The sequence below is a fragment of the Gracilinanus agilis genome, chromosome 5 (genome assembly GCF_016433145.1).
Source record: "Gracilinanus agilis isolate LMUSP501 chromosome 5, AgileGrace, whole genome shotgun sequence".
Taxonomy (NCBI): Eukaryota; Metazoa; Chordata; class Mammalia; order Didelphimorphia; family Didelphidae; genus Gracilinanus; species Gracilinanus agilis.
In genome coordinates, this window is record NC_058134.1 from 123,368,861 (window position 1) to 123,382,119 (window position 13,259).

Genomic DNA, 13,259 nt, shown 5'->3' on the forward strand with positions numbered 1-13,259 from the left:
TTATTCATTGCAATTTATGGTCCACTAGTGCCTTACCTTGAGTTTGAGTCACAGGACTGGTTTTGAGTTAGGCCTATTCCAGAATAACTTTTGAAGTCTCTTCCAGTTCTAAATGTATGCTATGACCCTACCCAAAACTCCTACAAAGAACTAGAACAGTAATGTCAAACTTAAATAGAAAGGAAGTGGGGGAGGCCACTAAACTATACATGAGGAAGCTTGGTGGGTCACATATTGACTTTGAAAACCACATATTAATACTAGCTGTGCTCTACTGCACTTTTATTTATTTTGTTAAATATTTTCCAATTATGTTTTAATCTATTTCAGGTCACTTAGAGTGCTTGACACCTCTGGACTAGAACAGAGAAGGCTGGCATTTAGAACTTATTGAACTCTGTCTTGAAACATTGTACAGATGTAAACAAACTGGATTTGGAGTCAGAGAACATGGATTCAAATTCCAGTGTGACACTTAATTTCGTGAGCTTAGGTAAGTTAGCAACCTTTATGGGCCTTGGTTTTCTCATGGGTAAAGTAAGGAGAGTGGTCTAGATGTCCCCCAGTACCCCTTTCAGTTCTGTTTGGATGACTGTGTCTTGACTCTTAAAAGACTCTCCTCCTTTACATACTTATAGCATTTTATGAAAACCCTACCCCTCAAATTTACTGATGTGAGTTTCTGACTCCCATCAAAGTCAGCTTTTTGGTAATACTAAAGCTTTTTAGCAACTTTGATGAGCAATTATTCTGATGGACAGAATACCTAATGTTCAATGCTAAATCAATGAACAAGTGGAGGTAGTAACAAAATACATTCTCTTTGAGCTAGAGTTGGAAGGGAAAGGATTTGCATAACTGATGAAAGAAGGGCTTTATGCCATAAAAGTGGTCATTTCAACTCAAAGAAATTAATTAATGGATTCTGATAACCTTTCTGAACTATGATGAGCCCAAGGAAGATAAATGCTATAAAAAGTCCAATTCATCCATTATCAAGATCTTCACTTAAAAAGCATTCTTACAAGTACCTTCACTCTCTTCATCAGTTTGGCCCTTGCAGTCATCATTGAGGGGAGCAAACTCCTGTGAAGAAGCCCAATCATCCTTGCCATTATAATGAACACTATCACTATATCAACCATCTTGCTGCTTCCAGATGTGGCAAACTAGCCTAATCCAAAGCAGCTAAGTATCAAGCAGGTCAAATCATGCTGACCACCACAACCAATATAACCACGTCTCCTATCCAAACAGTAGTGTGACAACATTTAAGATCTAGGTTTTATTCTTTCCTCTCATCTGCAACATGGGGGAGGAATCACCTAAAAAATAAAGCTGACTCTAGGTCTGGATTGGCCTTTGTGAATGGTCCCTTTTGTGATCCCGGCTTCCTTTTCTCTTAGTTTCAGAGGTAGCTAGGTTTATAGAGCACTTAGGCCTGGAGAATCAAGACAAACTTGGTTCAAATCTAGCCTCAGACACTTACTAGTTGTGTTTCCCCGAATAAGTCATTTAACCTGTTTTGTCTCAGATTCCTCAACTGTAAAATGTTATTATAAAAAGCACCTACTTTGCAGGGTTGGTTGTTGTAAAGATTAAACAAAGAAATATTTGGTAAAGCTTAACATAGTGCTTAACATGGTAGACAAATGTTTAAGTTCGTCTTTCCTCCTCTTCCAAAACTCCAATCAACACGGGGGCATGGGGAATAGTACACCCAAGAGAATTCTCATTAAGTGTCATGGTGTTCTTGTTGCATGCATATCCTTGCTGTGTTGGGGCAAAGCAAACTTGTGTTAAATATTTAATGCTGTGAGTGCCTCATTTCATCCTTACATCACTTGGGTGTTGGTGTTAGAGCCAATACCAGCTCTGCTACCAGCCTAACCTAGAAGCCATCATCCAAGTGAAACGTTATGCAAAAAAGTCCCCTATTTCTGCCATCCATCTACTCCAAATGTCAACTAACTGTAAACTCAAGAGTCTTGAGAACAGTAGAAAAGGATTTGGTATCATTGATGGAAATGGCACTAAGAAGATATACTACCATTTGCTTTGCCACTGTACTTTAAGGAACACTATGCCTTTCCATCTGCCCCTCAGCTGAAACTTTCCATGTGTGTTGCCTCTCTCTATTAGATGATGCCTCTGATCCAACATGAGTTTTAAGTTGTCTCTGTAGTAGTCTAGATCTATCTACTTCAGGGGTATTAATCAAGGGTCCTTGAACTTATTTTAAAATATTTCATTAACTATTTCAATAGTTTCCTTTATGACCCTGTGTATTTCATGCATTTAAAAACATTCTTAAGTCATTTATAGGCATTATCAAATTGGAAAAGAGCTCCAGATAACATTGAAAAAAGTTAAGAACTAATGACCTATTTGCTTTCACTCCATGTAAATCTTTTATGATCAAGAACATAGCTAATAGGATCTAAGAATATAAACCATAATAACAGAACAATGAAAAAGTATCCCAGACAGTGTCTCAATCCACGACTCTAAAATCATTAGTACTAAGCTTTTCACTAGGTGACAACAACAAAAAACACTCAAGGTCAAATAAAAAACAAATTGTAGAAAAACATTATTTTTCTTCCTGTCAGTTAAACAGGACATATAACCTTACTACTATATTGGAATAGCCAAACAAAAAAATACTAATTAAAGCAAGATGTCGAAATAATAATTTGGTTTCAAAAAGTTCTTGTTGACCTTGGAAATTTTAGTTCTTTACATTAGAATTCTAAAACATTTAAAAAAAAAAACCCATCTGAAGAGTCTTTTAAATATTAAGTTGTCCATGAAGCTTGCTCTGTTCATTTCAATACAAAATGATTTCCCTGGCCTCTAAACTCTTACAGAACCTACTATCAATACCAATTTTATCACATACTACTACCTTGTGGTATAGTTATGTATATATGTACATGTCTTATCTATTAAAATAGATTGCACATGAAGAACAAGAACTAGGTCTCCCTATAGTACCCTCATTTGAGTTGGCTAGGATCCAACAACAAAGAGGTCAATATGTTGTTTCAGTTGTTCTAAGTGAAGGACATATGCTGCTACAATCACTACTGTTTATTTTTAAGTGTTCACATTAACATAAAGCACCAAGCTAGATGCTATGATCCACACAAGACTAATTTTGGAATTTATGAGCCTGGAAAATATTTTCATAGGCTCTCTCCACCAATTCTTCCTATATATTTATGATTATTGATATAGGAGGCAGTACATTGGGAAAAGGACCTGTTTATTTTCTGATTCAAAGATATTTTATTTTCCCAATTACATGTAATAATAATTTTCAACACTTTTCCCAAAATCATAAGATACAAATTATCTCCCTCCTTTAGCAAACTCCCCTCCCCCTTCCAGAGATGGTTAGCAATTTTATTTGGGACATACATGTATTATCCTGCAAAACACACTTCCATATCAGTCACTGTTGCAAGAGCAACCTCATATAAAACCAAAACCCCAAAATAAAACCGTAAAGACACTGATGTGAAATATAGTATGCATTGATCCACATCCATTGAATTCCAATTGGTTCTTTCTCTTGGAGGTGGATAACATTCCATATCATAAATCCTTCAGAATTAAGACTATGTTTAGGTGCTGGTTTTGTGAAAAGTTTCCACACAAGGAGTTCCTCACCAAATAGCTATAATATTTGAACTACTTACCTTGTTGGGATGTTGTAAGGAAAATCCACTGCAATGCAATGCGTTATCATAATTATGTATACTATTTTGAACATATTAGGCTTTCGATATTTGATTATTAATGAATGTATAAAGAACTATCAGGTTTATTTAGTAGTAATAAAATGTTGACTTCAAAACTGCCTGAGAAATGTTTCAGCGGTCTATGAAAGCATGCTCAAATTGCATGCAAAAATACTGTTTTGTGAAATTTTATACAAAATATGCTTTGAATTTCTCTACCTATATCCTACTACTGTACTGGATAAGAGACTCAGAAAAATCCTAACGAAGACCACTGATCCTCAATAAAAACCTCATATTGGTTCTAAAAGTGACTTGAATCAAGTTCAAACTCATTTCCATTTATATACTAATACATTTCTAAACATTATACTTGAGGATGCTCTGATAACCCCTTAAGTCAAATAGCCAGAAACCTCTCTACCATGGATACTTCTGATGAGTAGATACCAGCTGTATGTCTCAGTGCCTATGTTGCTGAATAATTTCATTCTTTCTTTAAATTCAATGAGGAGAATGCACTGAAACATTTATGAATATGTGTGGTTGGAGGAAGTGAGCAGCAAAGACTCACTTTGGGTCCAGACCATGGTACATAGGTGAGGCAACCTTATTGCAATGACCAACTTTGGTCCAGAAGAACGGATGACTAAAACTTTTCTATTCTCAGCTGAGAGATTTCTGGCAGAATGTTGATCTCATTGTTTAATGGGATGGGGTGAGGTGGGGGAGTGGACCTGAGGAGGAATTCTGGTAAAATGACTAAAGTATTAAAAATCATAAAACTTTTTTCAAAATAATGGATTCAAATCCAGCTTTAGACACTGACTTCCTGACTCAGAACAAGTCGCTTAATCCCAAGCAACAGAAAAGAAATTGCGATACATAAGTGGGATTGAGTTTCCTGGGGTGGGGCTAGTAAGGGGTGGAGTGAGGGGAAGATTCCTAAAGTCAATGAAATCACGGGGTTGGGGGTGGTTAAGAAAATTCTTTTCCACACATCATCCCATTATTTGAATCTCAGATATATTGTTACTTATATATCACAATTTATTTTATCTGTATTTTACATATATCAATTTATTGGGACATATATATTTACATATCCCAATTTTAAGATGAGGAAACTGCACCTCCGATAACTTAGGAACCTTGGGCAAATAGCCTCTCCTTTCCTTTAAATCGGTTTCCACCTCTGTAAAATGAGGGGAATGGGGACTATACGGCCCCTTTGGTCCCTTCCAGCTCAAAAGTTACATGATCTCAGGACCTGTACACATAATAGGTAATAAACATCAGAAGTTAGTTTTAAGGTCAGGTCTTTCCTGACTCCTAAATCCAATGTTTTTTCCAAAATACCACGAAATCGCCTGAACCTTTAAATCTTCAAGTTTTAAAATGGTTTTCCAGTTGTGCTCTTAATTTTAATTTTTTTTTAAAAGGATGGAGTTGGATAGCCTGCGCTCCCAGATCTCTCCCACCTGTGGATGGGCGGCTCTGTCTAGGATTCCACTGAAATAAAAAAGTAGCAGCATTTAGCAGTCGCTTTAAGGTTTGCCATTTACAGTGGCCGTGCACTGCCCAGTCCGTCCTGACCCCAAAGTGGAGAGAGGCCAGGGGCATTCCAGCGGCTCAGGAAAGGGTCGTTCCCAGGCCTCGGCTGTCTGAAAGAGGCTACTTCGCCAACTTTGGCTCCCCGCCCTTACACGGACTGTGGCGAGAATTCCGTCGCCGACTACTCCGGGGACGAGGCAGCTTTGCCAAGCAGGGAAGTTCCCTGATCCCTTTTCTATCACCATCTCCCCAAGTAACCCGGGCTGGCCGCCCACCCCCCCACCCCCCCGCCCTCTCAGACTCGACCCCGGGGAGAGGACAGGAGAACACAGCCCTGGAGAGAAGCAGGGGCCCGCCAGGACAAGGGGGTCTCAGGAAGACGAGGCGGCCTCGGAGCCTCCGGGCCCAAGCCCCCGAGGCTCGGCGAGCACTACAGGATCAGCAGGGGGAGCGGGGCACACTTACCACACCGGCAGGGGCGAAGAAGCCGTGGGAGGAGAAGACTCGCAGAGAAGACGTCCGTTAACGGGGACGCTGCAGCCTCCACTGCCGCCGCCTCACTCGGACCGGTTCGCCTCATGCGCGCACGCACCACCCAACCGGAAGTGGGCGCATGCACCGCCCTCGTCCGCCCTATGGATCTCTCCGGACCAATCCCCAGAGATCCCGCCTCCGACGCCTGGTCTCCTCGGGCGGCCATTGGTCCGATGAGAACGTAGTCCCGATTGGCTGGAAAGCGCCACGTCCCCACGAGCCCGCGGAGTGGCGTGGACCTGATTCCCGCCCAACCGTCTCCCTGGAACCCTAGCCTCTCCTCGGTCTGGGTATCGCTCCCCATCTCGCTCCCTTCCACGAGCGGGGGGACGAAGTTCTCTGCGTGGAATGTCTCATTTCCCCTCCCCTACCTGGAATTGCGGGATCAGGCGGTTGATTAGATTCTGAACCTTATCTGCAACAAGTGGCTATTGATATTGGGGCCCTTGGCCTTCTTGAGCCTCGGGTGCCACCTTCTCATTTGGTGGTTCAATCGTTTTCAGTTATGTCTGGCTCACTGTGACCCCATTTGGGGTTTTCTTGAACATAGAGGGTTGGTAAGATGGGGGTGGGGGATGTTAGTTTCTTCAGCTCAAGCCTTTAGATTGGCTTCAACTTTGTTGGACACTCAAAAGTGCCAGAATGGAATGATGGTGCTTGATACATATTTGTGATTTGTCACATTCATAATTGTAAACTATGTTCTGTTTGTTCAATGATTTGTGTAGGCGTTAAATCTGCGATCATAATCTATAAAATGATTATAAAAAAAGCAGAACTAAATGATTGGAAGTCCCTTTAGCTCTAAGGTTTGAGGTTTTCCATTTTGTTTCTTCATTTGTAAGTATCTTGAACTTCAGAATAGGGACAGGACAAGTCTGTCTCCCAAATCATGCAAATTATATATCCTTTTACAAAAATAATCATTGCTTACTTAGAATTGACAGCATGACAAGTAAGGGAGACTGATCTCATTCAGTCCTGGAACAGAAATGGGTGATTGTCTTTGGAGATTGAAAAGTTTTAGATTCTCTGTTTTTTTATTTTATTTTTAAACCCTTAGCTTCTGTTTTAGAATCAATACTGTGTATTGTTTCTAAGGCAGAAGAGTGGTAAGGGTTAAGCAATGGGGATAAGTGCCTTGCCCAGGGTCACAGATAGGAAGTGTCTGAGGCTGGATCTGGACCCAGGCTCTCCTGTCTCTAGGCCTGGTGCTATACCCACTGAGCTACTCCTCTGTTTATTTTTCTAAGAATATACACTAACTCATTTTCCCCCATCCCTACCCCCACCACTTTGCCATCAAGCCAGAAGAGCTGTTGTGGTTCATTCATGCCCAACTCTTCAAAACTCCATTTGGGGTTTTCTAGGCAAAGATACTGGAACAGTTTGCTATTTCCTTCTCCAGTTCATTTTATAGATGAGGAAACTGAGTCAAACAAAAAGGGACTTGCTTAAGGTCATACAGCTAGTAAGGTACTGAGGCAGGATTTTAACTTCAGTCTTCCTGACTCCAGGCCCTGATGCTCTATCTACTTCATCACCTAGCCGCTCCATGCCCTCTCATTTTACAGATGATAAAGCTGAGGCTTAGGGAAGGATAGTGACCTGACCCCAGGTCATAAAGCTAGTGAGGAGAAGTGTCTGACTTTTAACCCTGGTCCTCTCACCCCAAATCGAGGGACCTTGACATGCACAGGGGCTTCATCTAGTTGCATACCCAAGATCAGAGAGGTACATGAAGCATATTCATTTAATTTGATTCCATTAAGTTTAACAAGTGTTTTTTTTTTGCATACCCTTTAAAAGTATTCAATTGAAATAATTTAATTCAACAAGTATTTGTTGAATAGTTGACTCGGCACAGAATTATTGTTGTTTATCTATGGCCTGAGAGGTACATGAAGCATATTTTGCTTTAATTTGACTACATTAAATTCAATACATGTTTATTGGATACTCTTTAAAAGTATTCAGTTCAAAAATTACAATTCAACAAGTGTTTATTGACTATTTGACCCAGCATAAGGCAGAAGAGGGGAAAACTAACAATTAGTAGATGTGTTCAACTCCTAGCTATTGTTGGCAAGTTTTTGTATTCAGGCTCAATGAGCCTTTCCTCACCAATAGGGATGTTGTGGAAGACATTCAGTGCAGGTTGGAGTGAATGACTGAATCCCTTAAAATTTTGAGATTTAGGATTTTAGGAAATAAATGCTTATTGACTGACTGATGTATATTCCCGTTCTCATCCCATAGAAGTTTACAATCTAATTTGAATGAAGTATATGGAAAAGGTTAAATAGTTAATACAAGTGGGTTCAAACCTGATCTTAGACACTTCCTAGCAGATGTATGACCCTGGACAAATCGCTTAACCCCAATTGCCTAGCCCAGATTGCCCCTTTGCCTTATAACCAATACTTAGTATGGATTCTAAGACAGAAGGTAAGGAGTTTTTATTAAAGATAAATAGAAGAGTTAATACAGGGGCAGTACATAAGTCTTCCTCTGACATGTCATTTGGGGGAGTGGGGATGAAGCTGACTGGATTTTCAAAGGCTATGTTAACAGAGTACAAGCTATGTAGGGTCCTTCTGAATTGGAAGTTTTGCTCAGGCCTGGGAGCAGTCAACCAGGCTAAGAAAGTTCAGAGCTCATCAATGGAAGATCATCCCTCAGATGATAAAATTTTTTTGACCTTGTGAACTCATGACAGTCAAGGAGGATGTATATGTATGCTTATGAGAATTCTAAACTGACAATCCTAAGTAGAAGTGGGAGAGAAGTAAAAGAATGGAAAACAATAGCTGAATCAACATTTAGTTGCTGTTGCACCCTTTTATTGAATATAAAGGGCAAGTACTCTCTTTGGTTTTTAAACCTTTGTAACTTTCCTTTGTTTGTTAATTTAAATGCCTGGAATTAGTAGCAGTTAAAAAATACTAACCACCCTGAAAACCCCAGGAGAGGTGCAATGTACATATTTTATACTCCTACTTTTGTTTATTTTATATTCTGCATTTCTTTCCCTGTAATAGCAATAAATATGTATAAAACCTAAGAAAGGATTGGGATACTTATCAGGGGGCAAGAGGAGTTAGAAACATGATTCCAAAGGAGAAGAACTCTGGTTGGAGAAAGGAAGCGCAAGTAAAAAACTAAGAGAAAACTGACATCATTCCCCAAGGCTAGAAGATGTATTTTTTTTAATTGGAAGTCCATACCATATTTTTAAAGTGCTTCCAAATGTTCAACTCTGACAAGATAGTCCTCTATTTCTTTCCAGAACCTCCTCTCCCATGAATAAATGCAAAGATGGGTGGCATGGACAATAAATCAAGGAATTCAGGAAAAGGAAACCATAGTAACCTTGAGTGTTCAAAGAAGATTCCCTAAGAAGGTAGGACTTGAATGGAAGCTTGGAGGGATTTAATAGACAATTCTATAAATATTTATTAAATATTCACTATGACAAGAGCACTCTTCTAGACTTTAGGAAAGCTACAATTAGGTTAAGGGTGGGATTTGCTTCCCTAAAGGAGCTTACAATCAAGTAAGGAAGTATGTATATGACTTACAGACAAATTACACAATAATTCTTGTGTAGCAACTAGGTGGCAAAGTAGATTAGAGCACCAGGCTGGAAGTCAGGAAGATTCATCTTCATGAATTCAAATATGATCTTGGATACTTCCTAGCTGTGTGACCTGAGGCCATCAAATAGTACCTAATGGCTTCATGAGACATCAAGAAAAAATAAAATCAAAAGAATTTTAAAATAGAAGAGAATATGAAATATCTCATTGAAAAATAACTGAGATAGAAAATAGATCCAGGAGAGACATAAGAATTATTGGATGACCTGAAAAACATTATTTTAAAAAAAAGCCTAGACATCATGTTACAAGAAATTATCAAAGAAAACTGCTCTGATATTCTTGAAAAAGAAGGTAAAATAGAAATTTAAAGCACCCATAAATCAACTCTTGCAATAAATCCCCAAATGACAACTCAAGAATGTTATAACCAAGTTCAAGAGCTCCCAGCCCAAGTAGAAAATACTGTAAGCAACCAGAAAGAAACAATTCAAATATCATGAAGCCCCAGTCAGGATTACATAGGATCTAGTAGCTTCTTTTATTGAAAGGTCAGAAGGCTTGGAATATGATATTCTTAAAGGCAAAGGAACTGGATTTTACAACCAAGAATCACCTACCCATCAAAACTGATTATATTCTTTTGGGGAAAAATATAGTCATTTATATTAAATAGAAGTTTTCCAAGCATTCCTGAAGACCAGACCACACAGAAAATTTAATGTCCACATACAAAATTCAAGAGAAATATAAAAAGGTAAATAAGAAAAAGAAAAAAATTAAGGGACTCAACAAAATTTATATACTACATGGAAAGATAATATTTGTAACTCTTAAATTTTTTTATCATTATCATAGTAGTTTAAAATAAGTATACATAGACAGAGGATATGGTAGTAGTAAGCTGGTTAGGATAATATGCAAAAAAAATCAAAGGGTGAAAAAGGATTGCATTGAGAGAAATAAGAAGAGAGGTAAAATGAGGTAGATTATATCACAAAGAGACAGGGGAAAACTATTATAGTGCAGGGGAAGATGAGGGTGGTGACAGATAATACTTAAATCTTATTCTCATTGGAATTGGCTCAGAGAGGAAATTGCAGCCAAATTCATTGGGGTACAGAATCCTATATTACCCTACAGAGAAGTAGAAGAGGAATAAGAAAGGGAGTGGTGGGGAGGGGAATAATATAAGGGAGAGGGATATTGGGAGTGTGTGATTAAAAGAACTTATAGAGAAGTAGGAGGGGAATAAGAAGGGTGGTGGTGGGAAGGAGAATAATAGAGGGAGAATGAGAGGAGTGATTAAAAGCAAAATACTTGTGTGAAGGGACAATGTGAAAGGAGAAAGTGAAGAATTAAAAGGAGAAAACAAGGTGGAGGGGAATACACAGATGGAAATCATAACTGTGAATATAAATGGGATGAACTCATCCATAAAATGAAAGTGGATGGCAGAGTTGATTAAAAACCAGAATGCCACAATATGTTGTTTACAAGAAATACATTTGAGGAAGGTAGTCACACAGAATAAAGGTTAGGGGATGGAGCGGAATCTATTGTTTCAACTAAGATTAAAAAAAAAAAAAAGCAAGAGTAGCAATCATGATCTCGGACAAAGCTAAAACAAAAATAGATTTGATTAAAAGAGATAAGGAAGGTAATTACATCTTGATAAAGGGTAGTATAAACAATGAAATATCAGTACTTAACATATGCACCAAATGGTATAGCCTCCAGATTTTTAAAGGAGAAACCAAAGGAGCTTAGAGAGAAAACAGAGAGTAAAACTATACTAGTGGGGGAACACCTTGACCTTCCCCTATCAGAACTAGATAAATCTAATAAAAAAATAAGAAGTAAAGGAAGTGAATGAAATTTTGGGAAAGTTAGATTTAATCTCTGGAGAAAATTGAATAGAGATAAAAAGGAATATACCTTCTTTTCAGCAGCACATGGCACATACACAAAAATTGACCATGTACAAGAGCATAAAAACTTCACAACCAAATGCAGAAATAATAAATGCAACTTTTTTCAGGTCATAATACAATAACATTATATAATAAGGGTTCATTGAAAGGCAAATTAAAATTATTTGGAAAATAATCCAATTCTTCAAAATAGGTGGGTCAAAGAACAAATCATAGCAACACTCACTGATTTCATGAAAGAGAATGACGAGGAGACAACATAACAAAATTTATGGGATACTGCCAAAGCAGTACTTAGAAATTTGTATTCCTTACTATAATCAATAAAATAGAAAAAAAGTAGATCAATGAATTGGGCATGCAACTAAAAAAAAACAATTAGAAAAAGAGCAATTAAAAATCCCCAACCAAAAACTAAATTGAGATCCTAAAAATCAAAGAAATTAATAAAATTGAAAGTAAAAGAACTATTGAAGTAATAAGTAAAACTAGGAGTTGGTTCTATAAAAAAAATAAAATAGAAAGAGCATTGGTTAATTTGATTAAAAAAGAGAAAAAAAGACTCAAATTACCAGTATCAAAAATGAAAAGACTGCTCTTTTTGTGGTAGCTAAGAACTGGAAACTAAAGGGATGTTCATCAATTGGGGAATGGCTGAACAAATTGTGATATATGATGGTGATGGAATACAATTCTCAAAGGAATGATGAACAAAATGATTTCAGAAAGAACTAGAAAGACCTTCATGGACTGATGCAGAGTGAAATAAGCAGAACCAGGAGAACACTGTACACAGTAATAGCAATATTGTGGAATGATCAACTGTGATAAACTTAACTACTCTGAGCAATGCAAAAATCAAAGACAATTTTGAGGGATTTAGGAAAAAGAATGCTATCCACCTCTAGAGAAAGAACTGTTGGAGTCAGAATGTATATGAAAGCACACAGTTTTTCAATTGTTTATTTGGGTTTGTGTTTTAAGGTTTTGGTTTTATAAGATTACTCACAAAAATGAACAATTTGGAAAAAATAAATCAAATATATTTTGAAAATTTGTTCACAGAAGTTAGCAGTTATAAAACTTCCAGACACTAAAAAATAAATTTAAATAAAAATTTAAAATATAGTACAAAAATATGGAAGGGGAGAGAGATACTGGGAGAAATTTTAGTAAAAACAAAATATATTTTTAAAAAATTCTCTTCTAAAAAAGAAAGTATAGGAGGCAACAAGGTGGGTCAGTAAATTGAGAGACAGGTCTAGAGATGGGAGGTCCTGTGTTCAAATATGACCTCAGACACTTCCTAGCTATGTCACTGAAACCCTCCCTTATCATTGCCTAGTTTTTGCCACTCATATGCCTTGGGACTCATACACAGTGTTGATTCTAAGATGGAAGGTAAGGGTTAAAAAAAAAGTATGTGTTGGCAAGGGACGGGCAAATAGTCCAGGTATATTAGAATACAGAATTCATGGAGGGGAATAACATGAAATAAAATCTAGACAAGTAGGATGTTACCAGTATGTGGAAGACCATGAATGACAGGCAAAGTCAGCATTTTACTCCATGTGCAGTCTTATTTTTATTTTTTAAGTTACCATATATGTATTTTCTCTCCTTTCCACCTCCCCCAACCAACAAAAAAGGGAAGGAAAAAGGATTCCCTGTAACAAAGATGCCTAGTCAAGTAAAACACCCCAACTGGATACCCCCAAAATATAAGTCTATTTCTATACCCTGTGTACAATACTTCTCTCAGGAGGAAGGTAGCTTGCCTTGGGAATCTTAATTGGTCAAGGCATTGATTAATCTGTGTCTTCTAACAGAAGACATGGTTTTAAAATAGCTCACATTTTATAGTACTTTAAAGTTCTCAACGCACCTTACCA

At 37.7% G+C, this 13,259-nt stretch overlaps 1 protein-coding gene across 2 annotated transcripts in view; it reads right to left on the reverse strand.

The window, feature by feature from the left end:
* Nucleotides 1-5,861, reverse strand: part of CALU (calumenin) — a 31,424-nt gene extending 25,563 nt beyond the window's left edge. For both annotated transcript variants that reach the window (XM_044677459.1, XM_044677458.1), the window contains exon 1: nucleotides 5,766-5,861. The gene's annotated coding sequence lies outside the window, so the exon portion shown is untranslated. The remainder of the gene's footprint in view (nucleotides 1-5,765) is intronic.
* Nucleotides 5,862-13,259: the final 7,398 nt, after the last annotated feature.